A 14842-nucleotide genomic window follows, 5' to 3' on the forward strand; every position below is an offset into this window, starting at 1 on the left:
TGAAATGTCTTTTATGATCAGACTGTTGTAAAAATATAATTATTTGTAAATCTAAATGCATATAACCTATTTTACTATTTCAAAAATCAACTGAATGCCTTTGTATTGATTTGACTTTGTTTCAAGATTTATTTATTAATTTGAAAGGCAGAGTTGCAGAGAGAGGGAGAGACAGAGAGAGAGCTTCCATTTGCTGGCTCACTCCCCAAATGACCACCGTGGCTAAGGCTGGGACAGGCTGAAGCCAGGAGCCAAGAACTTCACCTGGGTCTACCATATGGGTGTAGGGACCCAAGGACTTGGGCCATCTTCCGCTGCTTTCCCAGGCAAATTAGCAGGGAGCTGGGTTAGAAGTAAAACAGCTGGGACTTGAACTGGTGTGCATGTAGGATGCCAGTGCCGCAGGCAGCAGCTTAACCTGCTGTACCACACTACTGGCCCCTGTTTTGACTTTCTTAAAACAGATAAGTTCAGGATAAAATTTTTTTGTTTTTTGTTTTTGTGTTTAATATGAGAGGTAGAGAGAGAAGCTGAGGCTGGGCTGGACCAAAACTAGGAATTCAATCCAGGTCCCTCACATTGATGTCAGAAACCCAATTCCTTGAGCTATCACCACTGCCTTCTAGGATTGCATTAGCTGTAGCCTGGAATCGGAAACCAGAGCCAGGAGTTGAAATCAGATACCCTGATAAGGGATTGTGAAAGTTTTAACTGTGCCTTAACTGCTGGGCTAAACATCTACTCCAGGAATTTTCTTTTTTCCTTTTTTTAAAGATTTATTTATTTGAAAGGTAGAGTTGCAGAGAGAGAGAGAGAGAGGGAGAGACAGATCTTTCATCTACTAGTTCGCTCCCCAAACGCTCACAAGACTAGGGATGGCTCAGACCAAAGCCAGGAGCCAGGAGCTTCTTCTGGATTTCCCACATGACTGCTAGGGCTCAACCCTTTGGGCCGTCATCCACTGCTTTCCTAGGCACATTATCAGGCAGCTGGATCAGATGTAGAGCAGCCGGGACTCAAACCATTGCTCATACGAGATGCCAGCATTGCAGGCAGCAGCTTAGCCTCTACACCACAGTGCTGGCCCTGTAGGACTTTTTAAATACAGAACATTTGGATTTCCTAGTTCCTTGATTCCATATCTTCCCTTTTTTGATTTTCTTGTTTATATGAACATGTCTTCCAGTAGATTCCTGAGAAAGTTAGATTGTCTCAAACATTCATGCTCTTATACTAGCAGACACAAACATACACAACATGTGCAAATGCACACACATTCACACACACACCCCTATTTGAGGTTTAGTTAAAAGATCTTGACTTTTTCTGCCTGCTTGAATCAATCCAAAGATGGACAAAATAAAGAAATTTTTAAACACAGAGTCCTTGGCTATTAAGACTATTAAGGCTATTAAGACTATTATTTACTTGATTTACTTTTTAAAGATTTATTTATTTATTTGAAAGAGTTATAAATAAATAAATAGACCTTCCATCTGCTGGTTCACACCTCAAAATGACCGCCACAGAGGAGCCAGGAGCTTCTTGCCAGTCTCCCTTTTAGGTGAGAGAGGTCCAAGTACTTGAGCCATTATCCTCTGCTTTCCCAAGCAAGACCTCTCTCTGTCTTTCCCCCTCTCTCTGTACCAGTTTTCTTTGTTAAAGTCAGAGTTACAGAGAGAGGGAGGCAGAGAGAAAGAGATCTTCTATCTGCTGGTTCATTCCTCAGATGGCTGCAATGATCAGGACTGGGCCAGGCTGAAGCCAGGAGCCAGGAGTTTCTTCCAGGTCTCCCACATGGGCATCAGGGACCTAAATACTTGGGCTCTGTTTCTTCCGCTGTTCTTCTCAGGCTTTTAGCAGGAAGCTGGATTAAAAGTGGAACAGTCATGGGGCTGACGCTGTGGCGCAGCGGGTTAATGCCCTGGCCTGAAGCGCCGGCATCCCATATGGGCGCTGGTTCTAGTCCCGGCTGCTCCACTTATGATCCAGTTCTCTGCTGTGGCCTGGAAAAGCAGTGGAGGATGGCCCAAATCCTTGGGCCTCTGCACCCGCATGGGAGACCTGGAGGAAGCTCCTGGCTCCTGGCTCCCGACTGGCGCAGATCCAGCCGTTGCAGTCAATTGGGGAGTGAACCATCAGATGGAAGACTTCTCTCTTTCTCTCTGCCTCTCCTCTCTCTGTGTAATTCTGACTTTTAAATAAATAAATACATCTTAAAAAAAAAAAAGAATTAAAAAAAAAAAAAGTGGAACAGTCAGGAATCGAACTGGTACCCCTATGGGATGCCAGCATTTCAAGCAGCAACTTTACCTACAATGCAGCCCTATTTGTCTTTCTAATAAATAAATAAATCTTAAAAAAATACCCATTCATCAAAAAATGTATATTTAAAACCTTGATTTTGGGGCCGGCTCTGTGGCATTGAGTAGGTTAAGCTGCCTTCTGCATTGCCAGCATCCTGTATGGGCACCAGTTCAAGTCTCGGCTGCTCCTTTTCTGTCTGAGCTCTCTGCTATGGCCTGGGAAAGCAGTAGAGGATGGCCCAAGTGCTTGGGCCCCTGCACCCATGTGGGAGACCCAGTAGAAGCTCCTGACTCCTGGCTTTGAATCTGTGTAGCTCTGGCTGTTATATCCATTTGAAGATTAGAAGATATTCTCTCATTCTTTCCCTCTTCTTCTCCCTACCTCTCTCTCCCTCTCCCTCCCTCTCTCCCCCTCTCCCTCCCTCCCTTCTCTCTCCCTCTCTCTTCCTCCCTCTCTCCCCCTCCCTCTCTCTCCTTCCCTCTCTCTCTCCCTCCCTCCCTCCTTTTTAAATAAATAAATAAATCTTAAAAATAAAAAACACCTTGGTTTTAGTCCTGGCTGTTACTCAAGAGTCCATACCACTCTTCTCATTCCTAATCTCTGTATTTTGATTAACCATTGTGAAGTAAGATTTTCTACTGCATGTTTAATTTCAACTAACTATAGTATAGTAAAGGTTTCTAATGAATGTTTAATTTTTCCTGATGCAGTTTCCTGCGTCCTTGAAGATAGAGACCATGCTCCTTTCTCTTTAGTATTCCTCACAGGGTATGCTGTAGTGGTTGATTTTTGAATTCTTGGTGTTTTACTCTCTTCCCAGGCTACTATTCATTGAAAATTCTCCCCAATTCCCTGGCCCCCGAAATGAAGGAAATCTGTTGGAAAGGAACTTGATACTAGATTTATTGTAATAATGTATTAGCAGTCATTTACAGTTTTTCTGCCTTTGCTCTGATGTCATCTCTTCCTGGAAGCCTTTCTTGAATATCTAATTTGGTCTCAGTGGCCTTATTCTCTATTTCCCATCTTACTTTATGTATACCGTTACCCTAGCCTTTTCCATATTAAATTGACTTAGTCTGTTATGTGTCTGTCTTACCCATTCCAGAGAAAGGGTCTTTGTTTTACTTTTTTCATTTCTTTAAAGATTTATTTATTTATTTTAAAAGAGTTACAGAGAGAAAGGGAGAGACAGAGAGATCTTCTTTCCTTTGGATCACTCCCCAGATGGCTGCATTGGCCAAAGCTGAGCCAAGCTAAAGCCAGGAGCCAGGAGCTTCTTCCAGGCCTTCCTCATGGGCAGTGAAGCCCAAACACTTGGGCCACTTTCCACTGCTTTTCCAAGGCCATTAGTAGGGAACTGGATCAGAAGTGGAACAGCCGGGACATGAACCAGCACCCATATGGGATTCTGATGTCACAGGCAGCAGCTTTACCTGCTGTGCCACAATTCCAGTCCCTTTTTACTCATTTTTATATATCCAGAATGTAGCCCCATCTCTAGTGGTCAGTTAATGTTTGTTAAACTAAATGACTACTGCCTTACCAGCTCCATCTTCTCCATCAGTGGTACCAGAAATTATTTAGGTACCAGAAGTTCCAGAACAGCTAAAAAAAAAAATCTAAATTTTCTTCTCTTTGCTTTCAATAATCAACAATTTTCTCCTTCACTGACTAGGTAATTTAAAATAAAAGACAATGAAAAACAAAACAAAAGCCTCACAAAATATAACAATGATCAGTTAAAATTCTAAGGTTTTACTTTAGAAATGACATGCCTTGATATCTGAAAGGGAATGGTCAGGGTAAAATTGATCATGAGTTGGTAATAGGTGAAGCTGCGTGACAGTACATGAAAATACATGGAGTTAATTAATGCCCTATGCTTTTGAGTTTTTCTGTATACTTTTGAATTTTCCCATAATAATGAATTTTTGAAATTAAGATTTTAAATTCCAAATGTTGGGGCCAGTGGTAACATAGTGTTAACATAGCAGGTTAAGCTGCCGCCTCCAACAAAAACATCCAATGTGGGGTCCAGCATGCAGTTTTTTCACAATCTGCATTTTTCAAGAGCTCTTTCAAGACCCTTCAGACTTTCTCCTACAAACTGAGAGATGATTGTGTTCTTTGTCTCTGAACAGTGATTTTCCTGCTTTCATGTCCTATTTATTCAGATGCTCCATTGACTACCCAACGCCTATTAATTTATGAAACAAAAAATTGGGCTATGGAATTTCAAGTTGTGATGGACCTTGCTGGCCTTCCTTGAGATTTAAAAAAGAAAGTCTTGCTGTCTTCTTCACGGTTTTCTGTCTATTTGTTTGATTAACTCCCTACAGTCTTTTTCAAAGAGGTAGTACCTTGACAGCATACTAAACCAAGCAGATGCAAAAATGATAACTATCAGTCAGATCAACGTACTAGGGAGGGGGTTGTGGAACAGGGCATTACGTTGCTGTTTGGGATGCTTAACATTCCATATTGGAGTGCCACGTTTAGTCTCAGCTGTTCGGCCTCTGATCCAGCTTCCTGCTGATGCATCTAGGGAGGCAGCAAGTGATGGCTCAAGTGTTTGGGTCCCTGTCACCATTTGGGAGACCTGGACAGAGTTCTGGGTGCCTAGTTTCAGCCTGACTCAGCCCTGGCTGTTGCAGGCATTTGAGGAGTGAATCAGCCAATAGGAAATCCCTCCCTCCCTCCCTCCTTCCCTCCCTCCCTCTGCCTTTCCAGTAGATGAGAACAAATTTTTTTTTTTTTAATTTCTTGAGCAAAGAAGTAACACTAGTACATTTTATTTCTCCTTTGTGTTACAAATACTAAATATGATTTCTTTGAAAAGACAAAATTATAAGTTTGAATGACCTACATCCTACATCCTACATGCAACAAAAAGATTGCCTTTAAGGGGCAAGTCCTTGGCCTAACTTTTAAGCCCTTGGTTAGGATGCCCTTGTCTCAGAGTACCTAGGTTGTATGCCACACTGGCTCCCAATCCCAGCCTCCTTCTGATGCAGACCCTGGGGGGCACAGGTGGTATCTTAAGTAGTTGGGTCCTTGCCATTCACCTGAGAGACTTAGAGTAAATTCTAGTCTCACAGCTTGGCTCATTTCCAACTATTGTGGTCATTTGGGGAGTGAACCAATGGATGGAGGTCTCTGTCTCTGTCACACTTTTTTCCTCTTGAAGGAAAAAAAAAAAAAAAAAAGATTGCCCTTAAACAAACTGAAAGAGGAAAAGTAAATAAATAAAACTAATTAGATGGGTGATCTCAAACATGAATAAATCTGTTACCATTGAAGTCTCATTATTTCTATAATCCATTATTTCACTCGTTTGATTAAAAACAAAACTGCTTTTTGTTTTACTATTATAATTTTCCTTTTTATTCTGTGAAATATCTTAGTGGGAAAAGAAAAAACGAAACATCTTCTAGCTTTTATGCCTATTGAAGTCCAACAAAATGTTTTTTAATATAATTGGTAAGCAATTAAAACTATTTCTAAATGAAATTTTAATTCCTTATTTTAGGCACTGATTGTTTAATACAGAAAATTAGATTATTAAGAACCCCACTAGGATTTTAAACCGCACCAAATCCCATGAGAAATTCATTGTGTAAGTTTGGTTTTAGAAAACATTTACCCCTGGCTATTATCTGTTTTTACAAGAGAGAGACAAAAATGTTTCTTTTAAACAGTTCATCTGCCTATCACCTAAGTTGTTCTTTCTGAAGAGTTCTAGTTTCAGCATTTCCCTTCTTGAGGTTGAGTGATTTGAGTCACTTTTCCAATCTATAATCGAGTTTCAAAAATAATATTAGGGGGTGGGCATTTGGTACAACAGTTGAGACACCACTTGGGACGCTCACATCTCATATGAAGTGCCACTTCAAATTCCAGCCCCTTGCTAAGGCACACTCTGAGAGCAACAGGTGACAACTCAAGTTCTGTTGTCATTGCCACCCACACAGGAGACCCAGATTGAGTTCCTGGCTCCTAACTTTTACCTAGCTTGGCCCTGGTCATTGCAGGCATTTGGGGAGTAAACAAGCAGATTGAAACATTCTCCCCCCCCCCCTTTAAATAAATATAAATAAATACTTTAATTTTTATGAATATAAAGAACAGATTCCATGTATTTCAGAGATACAGTTCTAAGAAGATAACTATCCTTCCCTCCCTCTATCCCCTCTCTCTCTTTTTTTTTCCTTTAATTTTTTTGTTTATTTTTGAAAGTAAAGTAGGATTTAGGTTGGAAACCTCCTACCAGAGTGGCAAAGAGGGGAAATCTAAGAGAGGAAGACCCACAAGGCTGGTGATAATGAAGTTTTTAAGTACAATCTTGGGGACCAGACTTTAAATCAATGAGGAGGTGGTAACAAACTCAACAAAAGACCTGATTTACAGTTCTCCTCCACCCTGTCTGGCTTATGATTTAAAAAAAAAAAAAAAAATTCCAAAGTGGGGGGAAGAGGAGGAATCACCACTTTCTTGCTGTTTTCATGGTAAATTTTATTTTTTTAAAGATTTATTTATTTATTTACTTGAAAGTCAGAGTTACATAGAGAGGAGAGGCGGGGGGGTGGGGGGGTGGGGTGGGGGTGGGGGTGGGAAGGGGTCTTCCATCCGATGGTTCACTCCCCAGTAGGCTGCAGCAGCCGGAGCTGCACCGATCTGAAGTCAGGAGCCAGGAGCTTGGGCCATCTTCTACTGCTTTCCCAGGCCATAGCAGAGAGCTAGATGGGAAGTGGAGCAGCAGGGTCTCGAACTGGTACCCAGGTAGGATGCTGGCACTTCAGGCCAGGGCGTTAACCCGCTGTGCAACAGCGCTGGCCCCTCATGGTAAATTTTAATTTGGAGATTCCCAAGAGCAGGACACTTGATCTGCTAAAGATAAACTCTTTTGGGGTGGAGCAGGCACGTTGAAATTCCAAATTTCTACCAGGGGACCACCCTGACTCTCTATTACTCATTTAACTCACACTCCCACCTCCAGAAGATTGAAACCCCAACTTCTGTTAGGGAGAACTGGGCGATGACTGTTCTGGCTGCTTCATGCTGAAAAGGGGCATCACTGGGGGAACAGAAGCAGGGTATTCTTCTGGAGGTCAATCTAAGGGTCCCCAGTAGAATGTGGGCTTCTTTAGAGGTTTCTGAAGTATTGCTTGGAGTTTGATGGCTTCTAGTCACTTAAGCCTGGATAACAAAAAGCATTCAAGACAGTTTAGTATACATGGTCTTAGCAGGAGTGCCAGAAAGATGATAAATATTGGTCCTAGGAAGGGCAGTAACCAAGATAGCCACTTCCAGTTTTCAAAGAAATTTCTCCCATTTCCAAAGAAACTTTCAGTCGACATACGTATTTTATTTACTTCCTCATGCAGCCTGTCAATCTCCCTGTGAACCAGGTTTATCAGCAGGATTAAAACAGCATATTCCTGGCAATTGCTCACATCTGATTTGTTTTTTTAGCAATAAGTAATCAATGGCTGCGCCATTTAAGAAAGTGTTTTTAAAACACTTTCTTAAAAACACTTTCTTAAACCTGACTCATATGTTAAGGCAGTAGCTGTGGCGTTCGCTGTCTTTTCTAACATACAAGCCAGCTCATTGATCTCTCCATGTGCCCGTGCAGCCAGTCCAGGAGTTGGTATAATGAAAACAGCTGCTCTCAGTGCCGCAGTTAAAGTGAACAGCGTTAAGGCGTCATCACAGTCCGAGGGTGATGATCATCTGGCGCGTACAGAATGTGCAGAGGCTCTCTCAGGAGAGATGAGAAGGGCTACTACTCGACCCACTGAGCAAAGGCCGGAATGTGACTTAGGAATTGTGAACAGAGAAATGTTACTACAGAGAAGACCCCAGTGCTTTGGTGTAGTCACATCATTTGAATAGTCTACATGAGTTATAGAAGAGCAGTTATGCTTTCGAGTTAGATCACTGGAGACGCAGACACAGTCGTTATGTATAGTAAATAGTAATGGCGTGTAGTTCAGTGGTGAGTCCTTAGTGATAGGCAAAGAAGATATGTTTTGCTTAGTTATCTTTGAAAAGTATTTGAGGGAGGTGTCTAGACCTAACAAATTCTGTTGTAATATATCCATAGTTGAGGCTCCTTCACGCATATAAAAGGTGGTTTGGTTTAACAGGTTAGAAGCTAGATGAGCCCACAAGTTTCCAGTAGGTGTGAAAGAACCTGTTTTGGTAAGGACAGTTGCAGGCTTGCCTGTTGTTAACTCACTGCCTTGGAAACCTGTGGTGTTTTGGATGACTGTTCTGCTGTCATTAACCCTCCAGGTTGAGCACGGGGTCCTTATCATGACAGTGTCAGAGCTGGTTGGTAGGACAGTCATTCGGAAAAGGGGTGACTGTAGAGGAGTTTCCATGAGTGGAATAGTGGAGACAGTTATGGAACGCAAGTAGTCAGCAGGAGCTGAGCTGAGTTGAATTGTAGTAACTAAGAAGTTACTTATCTGAAGGTAGGGTTTTCTTAACCTGCAGCTTGAGTCCTTGAGTGACTTCACAGGAATAATTGTCTTCTTTGTGGGTGTTAAGCCCGAAGTCGTCTTCAGCTGTTGAGTCTGCTGGGGCTTCCAAAGTCCAGACCTTTACTTTGGTGTGATGGATCCAGGCCTCATGTCCTGAGACCTTACTGCAGAGGGAGTGGACACCATAACAGTGAAAGGACCCTCCCAGGGAGAATGGCTGGGGAGGGCATTTATTAACATTAAGTTTCCAGGATTAAATTTAGGAATTCCTATAGTCCTAGGCATTTTTTCAGGTAATTGCTGAAGCACCTGTCGGAATTTAGCCAGCTCAGTTACTAACTTAGTAAGAGTAATAGTTTCTTGGTCTGTCACTAGGTCATTAGGAGAAAGGGTCTCCCATATAATTTCTCAAAAAGACTAAGCCTAAATCTGAAGGAGTATTTCTAATGCACATTAAAGCTATAGGTAACAGATTTACCCAAGGGAGATGAGTCTCCGGAGATAACTTCCTCAGGTGGCTTTTCCACCTTTCCTAAGGATTGGGGTCTCCATGCACAATGGAGATGATGTTGGATGCCTAGAGCCTTGGAAACTCCTTGTGTGACTGCTGCCTTAAACGCAGGGCCATCGTCACTTTGTAAACTCTTTGAAAGTCCAGATCTGGGGATAATTTCTGGAAGGAGAATTTTAGTTACCTCTGTGGCCTTCTCAGTTCTGTGGGAAATGCCTCAACCCAGCCAGTAAAAGTATCCACCCAAACTAGGAGGTATTGGGCATTCCTGGCCTTAGGCATATGAGTGAAGTCCAGTTGCCAGTCCTCTCCTGGATAGGTTCTCCTCCTCTGTATTCCAGGAAGCGGGAGTTTTTCCTTTAGTTTTTACAATAGCATACTTTCAATTTACTTTATAATCACAGGCTTAATGCACCACTAACCACAGTGTTCACCAAGTAAAATGTAGAAAGACCACTGTTGCACAGGAATAATAGCAGCTAGTATGTATTATAAGCCATGTACTGTTCTAGGCATGTTATATATGTGAACTCAGTGAGTTCTCACAACAACTCATTGAGGTCAGTTCTGTTATTATTTCTCAAGCAGCAATTGACATGGCAATTAAGTGACTTGTCCAAGTCTACACAGCAAGAGTCTGATTCCAGGGTGTAGTCTCCTAGCCACTGTGTTTCATAAGACTAAGTATGACACTTTGTTCTTGGTGAGATCATAGATTTTAGAATGGTAACTTTTAAAGACCCAACGCTGTTTCTTCTCTCCTGTTCCATTCCATCTTCACGTTTCCTCCAGCTACACATTTTGGTTCATTAGAGTGTTCCTTCTCTAGAATCTATGCTTACTGGTCAAGTAGGATCCAGACAAGGTAAGAAATACATCAGGAGTGTTCTGAAAGAAAGAAACAGTGCTATGGAAGTTCAGTATTTTTTTTTCTGTATGGGAATGAAGTTTTATAGTGGATAAAATGATGCTTTGTGGAGTCCATAGAAGATACCATTTCAACAAAAGGGAGTAACTCAGGGTATTTATTGAAAATTGCCAGAAATTTCTTGGAACATTAGGCTTATGAAAATGGTAGAAAAAATGATTGAAAATTACAAATAAGAAGCATCTTGAAGATCAAACAGAAGAGTTTTGTTTGTTTTGTAGAATGGTGATTTTCAACTTGTTTTTCCACTCCGAGTAATCTTGAAAGCTCTGGTGCATTCCCCTGATACAGTGTGAGATAGTTTATATGGGCTTAGGCGCTGACTTCAGTCACTCAAAACCTGTGTCAGCCTAGGCCAAGTCACCTCTCAGGAAATATTTCCTCATCTGTATAAAGAGGCCAGGAACAGACCCACCCTGTAGCTTATTCTAAGGATGAAATAATGCTTGTAGAGTGCCATTATTGTCATCATTATTGTCTTATTATTTTAATGTTACCACCATCATCACTATCACCTTTGTCTGTGGACTACTGGGACAGCTAGTTTCTTAGGGAGGAAACCAGAACCATGGAATCTGGCATTCATTCTCTACTATGAGTCTGATACCCAACTCCATCTGTTGGAGTCATCTTCTAAATAAGAAAGTGTAGCCATATGGTGGCAACATGAGCATGATTAGAATCCCTAGAGATCCACCCAGTTGTTGAGCGAGTTAATTAGCTTATCCTTAAGCAAGTTCTTACTGTCCTTGGATGTAAAATGAGGCCAGCGCTTTCTCTTTGTATGGTAATAATATTTAAGTACTGGCACACAGTAGGCCCTTATTAAATGTTATGTGTGGTTATGTCTTTTATTATTATTGATATTATGCAAACTCAAATCCTATTCCCAGATGACTTACGAAAGGTAAGGAGCTAAGCTAGAGCTAGGGGTGTTTAACAGGTAGCCTGATCTCATCCACATTCTCTTCTTGTTCCTCTGAATTTTAATTACCAGATTATAGCTGGAAAGTGAAGATCACTTTATTCTATGTGACAGCTCTGCCTCTGTCTTGTAAGTTTCTGTCTGTCAGTTTGGGTTGACAGAGAAGTAGGAAGAAAATGATAAAGGAGATTTGAGGAGAAGATGTGCTGTTCCTAGAAGGGTTTTTTCTGTTGTAAAAATATCCACTTTAATTTTGGAAGTTAATTAACGTGATTATCTTAAAGTAGGAAGTTGGAAAAGGTTAATTTTTGAGATGTCTTATGATTATGTTTTTGTTATGCAATGGTGTGGTTATGCTTTTATTGCTTAGTTTATAGAGTCTTAACGTCAAGAAACTTTCCTAATCCTAAAATTTCCTATTTTAGATAGTTTTACAAGGGCTCTGTGCCAGTATGATTGCTTTATTGGAGGCATAGTGTGCTGGATCCCAGTGTAACAAGGCACTGGGAGAGCGAGCTCTCTTCAGTCTTGTCAGGTCTGATGAAGATGAAGCCAGAACCAGAGAAGCTGAACGCCTTTTCTTAAATGTTCTGCTTAGGATGATACTGTGTGTGCTCTGGACCTTGCTGAGATTGAAGACCCGAGCTGGAGAAATATTCACATAATCTGAAAAAAAAATCTTACACCATACTAGGGGAAAGTACTTAATTGAAAAGCATGGAAACCATTATTCAGGAAATTTGCCAGAATAATGTCTTGGTTGATTGTGACCTCAGAACATTCACCCTCCAAAATGCTGACCCAAACAATTCTATAATTTAAATTTTTTTTCTATTTTTAGAAATAAATATTTAGCATCGTGCCACTTTTTACTTTTAAAACTAAGTGCTCATATTTGTTTTACATAGCAAAGGTCATCTTAATTATTTTTTTATCATGTAGGGAACTGTATTAAGGCAAAAAGTTCCTAAAGATTTATGCATTTATTAAAAGGGAAACTTAGAGGTGTTCATTTGGTGTAGTGGTCAAGACATCAGTTAAGCACCAGCGTCTCAGACAATGCTCACATGTAATACCCAGCTCCAGCTCCTCACTCCAGCTTCCAGCTAACATAGACCCTGAGAGGCAGCAGTGATGGCTCCAGTGATTGGGTTCCTGCCACACACAGGGGAGATCTGGATTAGATTCCCCTCTCCTGGCCTCAGCCCCAGCCCAGCCTCCGCCATTGCAGACATTTGGGAGGTGAGCCAGTGGATAAGAGCTCTCTCTTTCTTCTGTCCTTGTCTCTCTGCCTCGGGAAGGAAGGGAGGAAGGGAAGAGGGAAGGAGGAAAACACCATTGAGAAGATCACCACTCAATATCTGAAACAAAAAAGTGGGCACTTGACCTAACAGGTAAGATGCCAGTTAAGATATCTGTATCCCCTATTAGAGGGCCTGACTTCAAGTCCTAGTTCTGGCTCCCAATTCTAACTTCTGCTAATGCAAATCCTAGGAGACACCAGATGATGTCTCAAGTGGTTGGGTCCTTGCCACCCATGTGGGAGACCTGCATTGAGTTTCTAGCTCCCAGCTTCAGCCTTGCCCAAGCCCCAGCTGTTGTGGGTACTTAGGGAATGAACTAAAGAAAGGGAGGTGTGTGTGTGTGTGAGTGTGTGTGTGTGTGTGTGTGTGTGTGAGAGAGAGAGAGAGAGAGAGAGAGAGAGAGAGAGAGAGAGAGAGAGGTGGGGGGCAGGCATGTGTCTCTCAAATAACTACAGAGTTCAATTGACAGAATTCAGTTTTTACTTAATATTATGAGAGAGCTCTACTGGGATGAGGTACAGAGTGAACTATTTATTGATCTTATGTAGGACTTTAGAAAAGTGTGAGTTCAAGAATTGGCAGACATTCAAAAGCATGAGTGGATTGATATCATCTATAAAAGTATGGTTGCTTGGGTGTGACTGACCTTTAGGGGTGTGTTTATTGGGATGGATTAGTTCTTAATTGACTACTTCAGAAACAAGGATTATCATTGATTGGTCAGCTTCTAAAACATGTGCAATGAGGCGGGTTGTTTACTGATTGAATGAATTTAAAACTAATCTGGTGGCTACTTGTTATTATGGACAAGGACAGTTTGCCTTTTCCTACAAGTGAGAAGAATTTTTTTTATTATTATTCCCAGTTCACCTTTGTTCTTCACTCAGCCACAGCTTCAGGAGAAATCATTAGGAATTGTTCAGACCTTTATCTGTGTTGTTGATTCTCCTTGAAGATGAGGTTTCATTCACAGAGATCCTCCTCCTCCTCTTCTTCTTTCTCCCTCCTCCTCCTCCCTCCTCCTCCTCTCTCCTCCTCCTGCCCCCTCCTCCTCCCTCCTCCTCCTCTCTCCTCCTCCTGCCCCCTCCTCCTCCCTCCTCCTCCCTCCTCCTCCTCTCTCCTCCTCCTGCCCCCTCCTCCTCCCTCCTCCTTTCTCCTCCCTCCTTCTCCCTCCTCTTCTTCCTTCCTCCACCAGTTATTACTTCCCCAGAACTAATGAGATGTGTCCATCATGGGTACTGGGGAGTCATATCCTTCAGTTGACTCCAAAGAACAAGTAGCCTTGCATTGAAAAAACCCTAATTCCTGAAAATAAGAAAGAGCTAGGACTTGCATAAAAGATATATCCAATAAAGACAGGAATGCCAAAGAGAATGTGACAGAGGACTTTGTTCTGATGGTCATAGGTGAAACTGTGTACTTATATAGTCCTCTCTTTGTTCTGAGAATCTTGGGTTAATAGTTGCTATGGGTCATCTGCTTCCAGACAATCTCTGTAAACCCTCAGTTTAGGTTCTGTGATGAGTGTGAACTTTCTAGCTAAGGTCTCTCCCATTTTTCTAGAGGTTGATAGAGGATGTGACCAGTTCAGGCTTATCCAGCGATTAAATTTCACTCTTATAGCCTTAAGCACCCAGCCTCCTTCCTGGCACAGTAAATATTTTTAAAGTAAACATTCAGTTTTGTGTTACTCTTGGATTATTTTTGGTACTCATTATTAGTTATGTTTCTTCATTTGAATTCGATCTCACTAAAAGCAGTGATTGTGTCTTACTCTTCTTTGAATGTGCCAGAAATCTTACTGGAGTTTTTCCTATGCTAGCTATAAATAAGTATTTGTTAAGTTAGATTTCAGGTGTTTTGAGTGTACTTTGGGTAATATGGCAGACACTTGATAAGGTTCCTAAAGAAAGATCAATTGGAGAGATGGAAAGCAATTGAACATATTTATTTGAGAGGCAGACAGACATACAGAAACAGAGAGGAATCTTCCATGTGCTAGTTAACTCACCAAATGCCTGCAGTGACTTCACCTGGACCAGGCCAAAGCTGAGAGTCAGAAACTCAAATCCAGGTCTCCCCCCATGGAGGCAGGGACCCAACTTCTCAAGCCATTGCCTGCCGCCTCCCCAGGTGTGCCAGTAGGAAGCTGGAATTGGGAGTACAGTCAGCACTCAACACCAGGCTCCAGTGCGGGATGCAGATGTCCCGGCTGGCATCTTAACCACTGGGTCAGACACCCACCCTGAAACCACATCTTTACAAAGTAGAATTACATGCTCAACAAGTATAAATAAAATAGTCTATAAATGGCTATTTCTATACTATAACAATGTAGGTGTTTTAAGATCTTAGCCACTTAAATAGAATGCTAAG

At 41.7% G+C, this 14842-nt stretch overlaps 1 protein-coding gene across 6 annotated transcripts in view; it reads left to right on the top strand.

Moving 5' to 3' along the window:
* Window positions 1-14842, top strand: part of SLC41A2 (solute carrier family 41 member 2) — a 149747-nt gene that overhangs the window by 119693 nt on the left and 15212 nt on the right. The window lies entirely within an intron of this gene.

The sequence above is a fragment of the Lepus europaeus genome, chromosome 10 (assembly GCF_033115175.1).
Source record: "Lepus europaeus isolate LE1 chromosome 10, mLepTim1.pri, whole genome shotgun sequence".
NCBI classification, from domain to species: domain Eukaryota; kingdom Metazoa; phylum Chordata; class Mammalia; order Lagomorpha; family Leporidae; genus Lepus; species Lepus europaeus.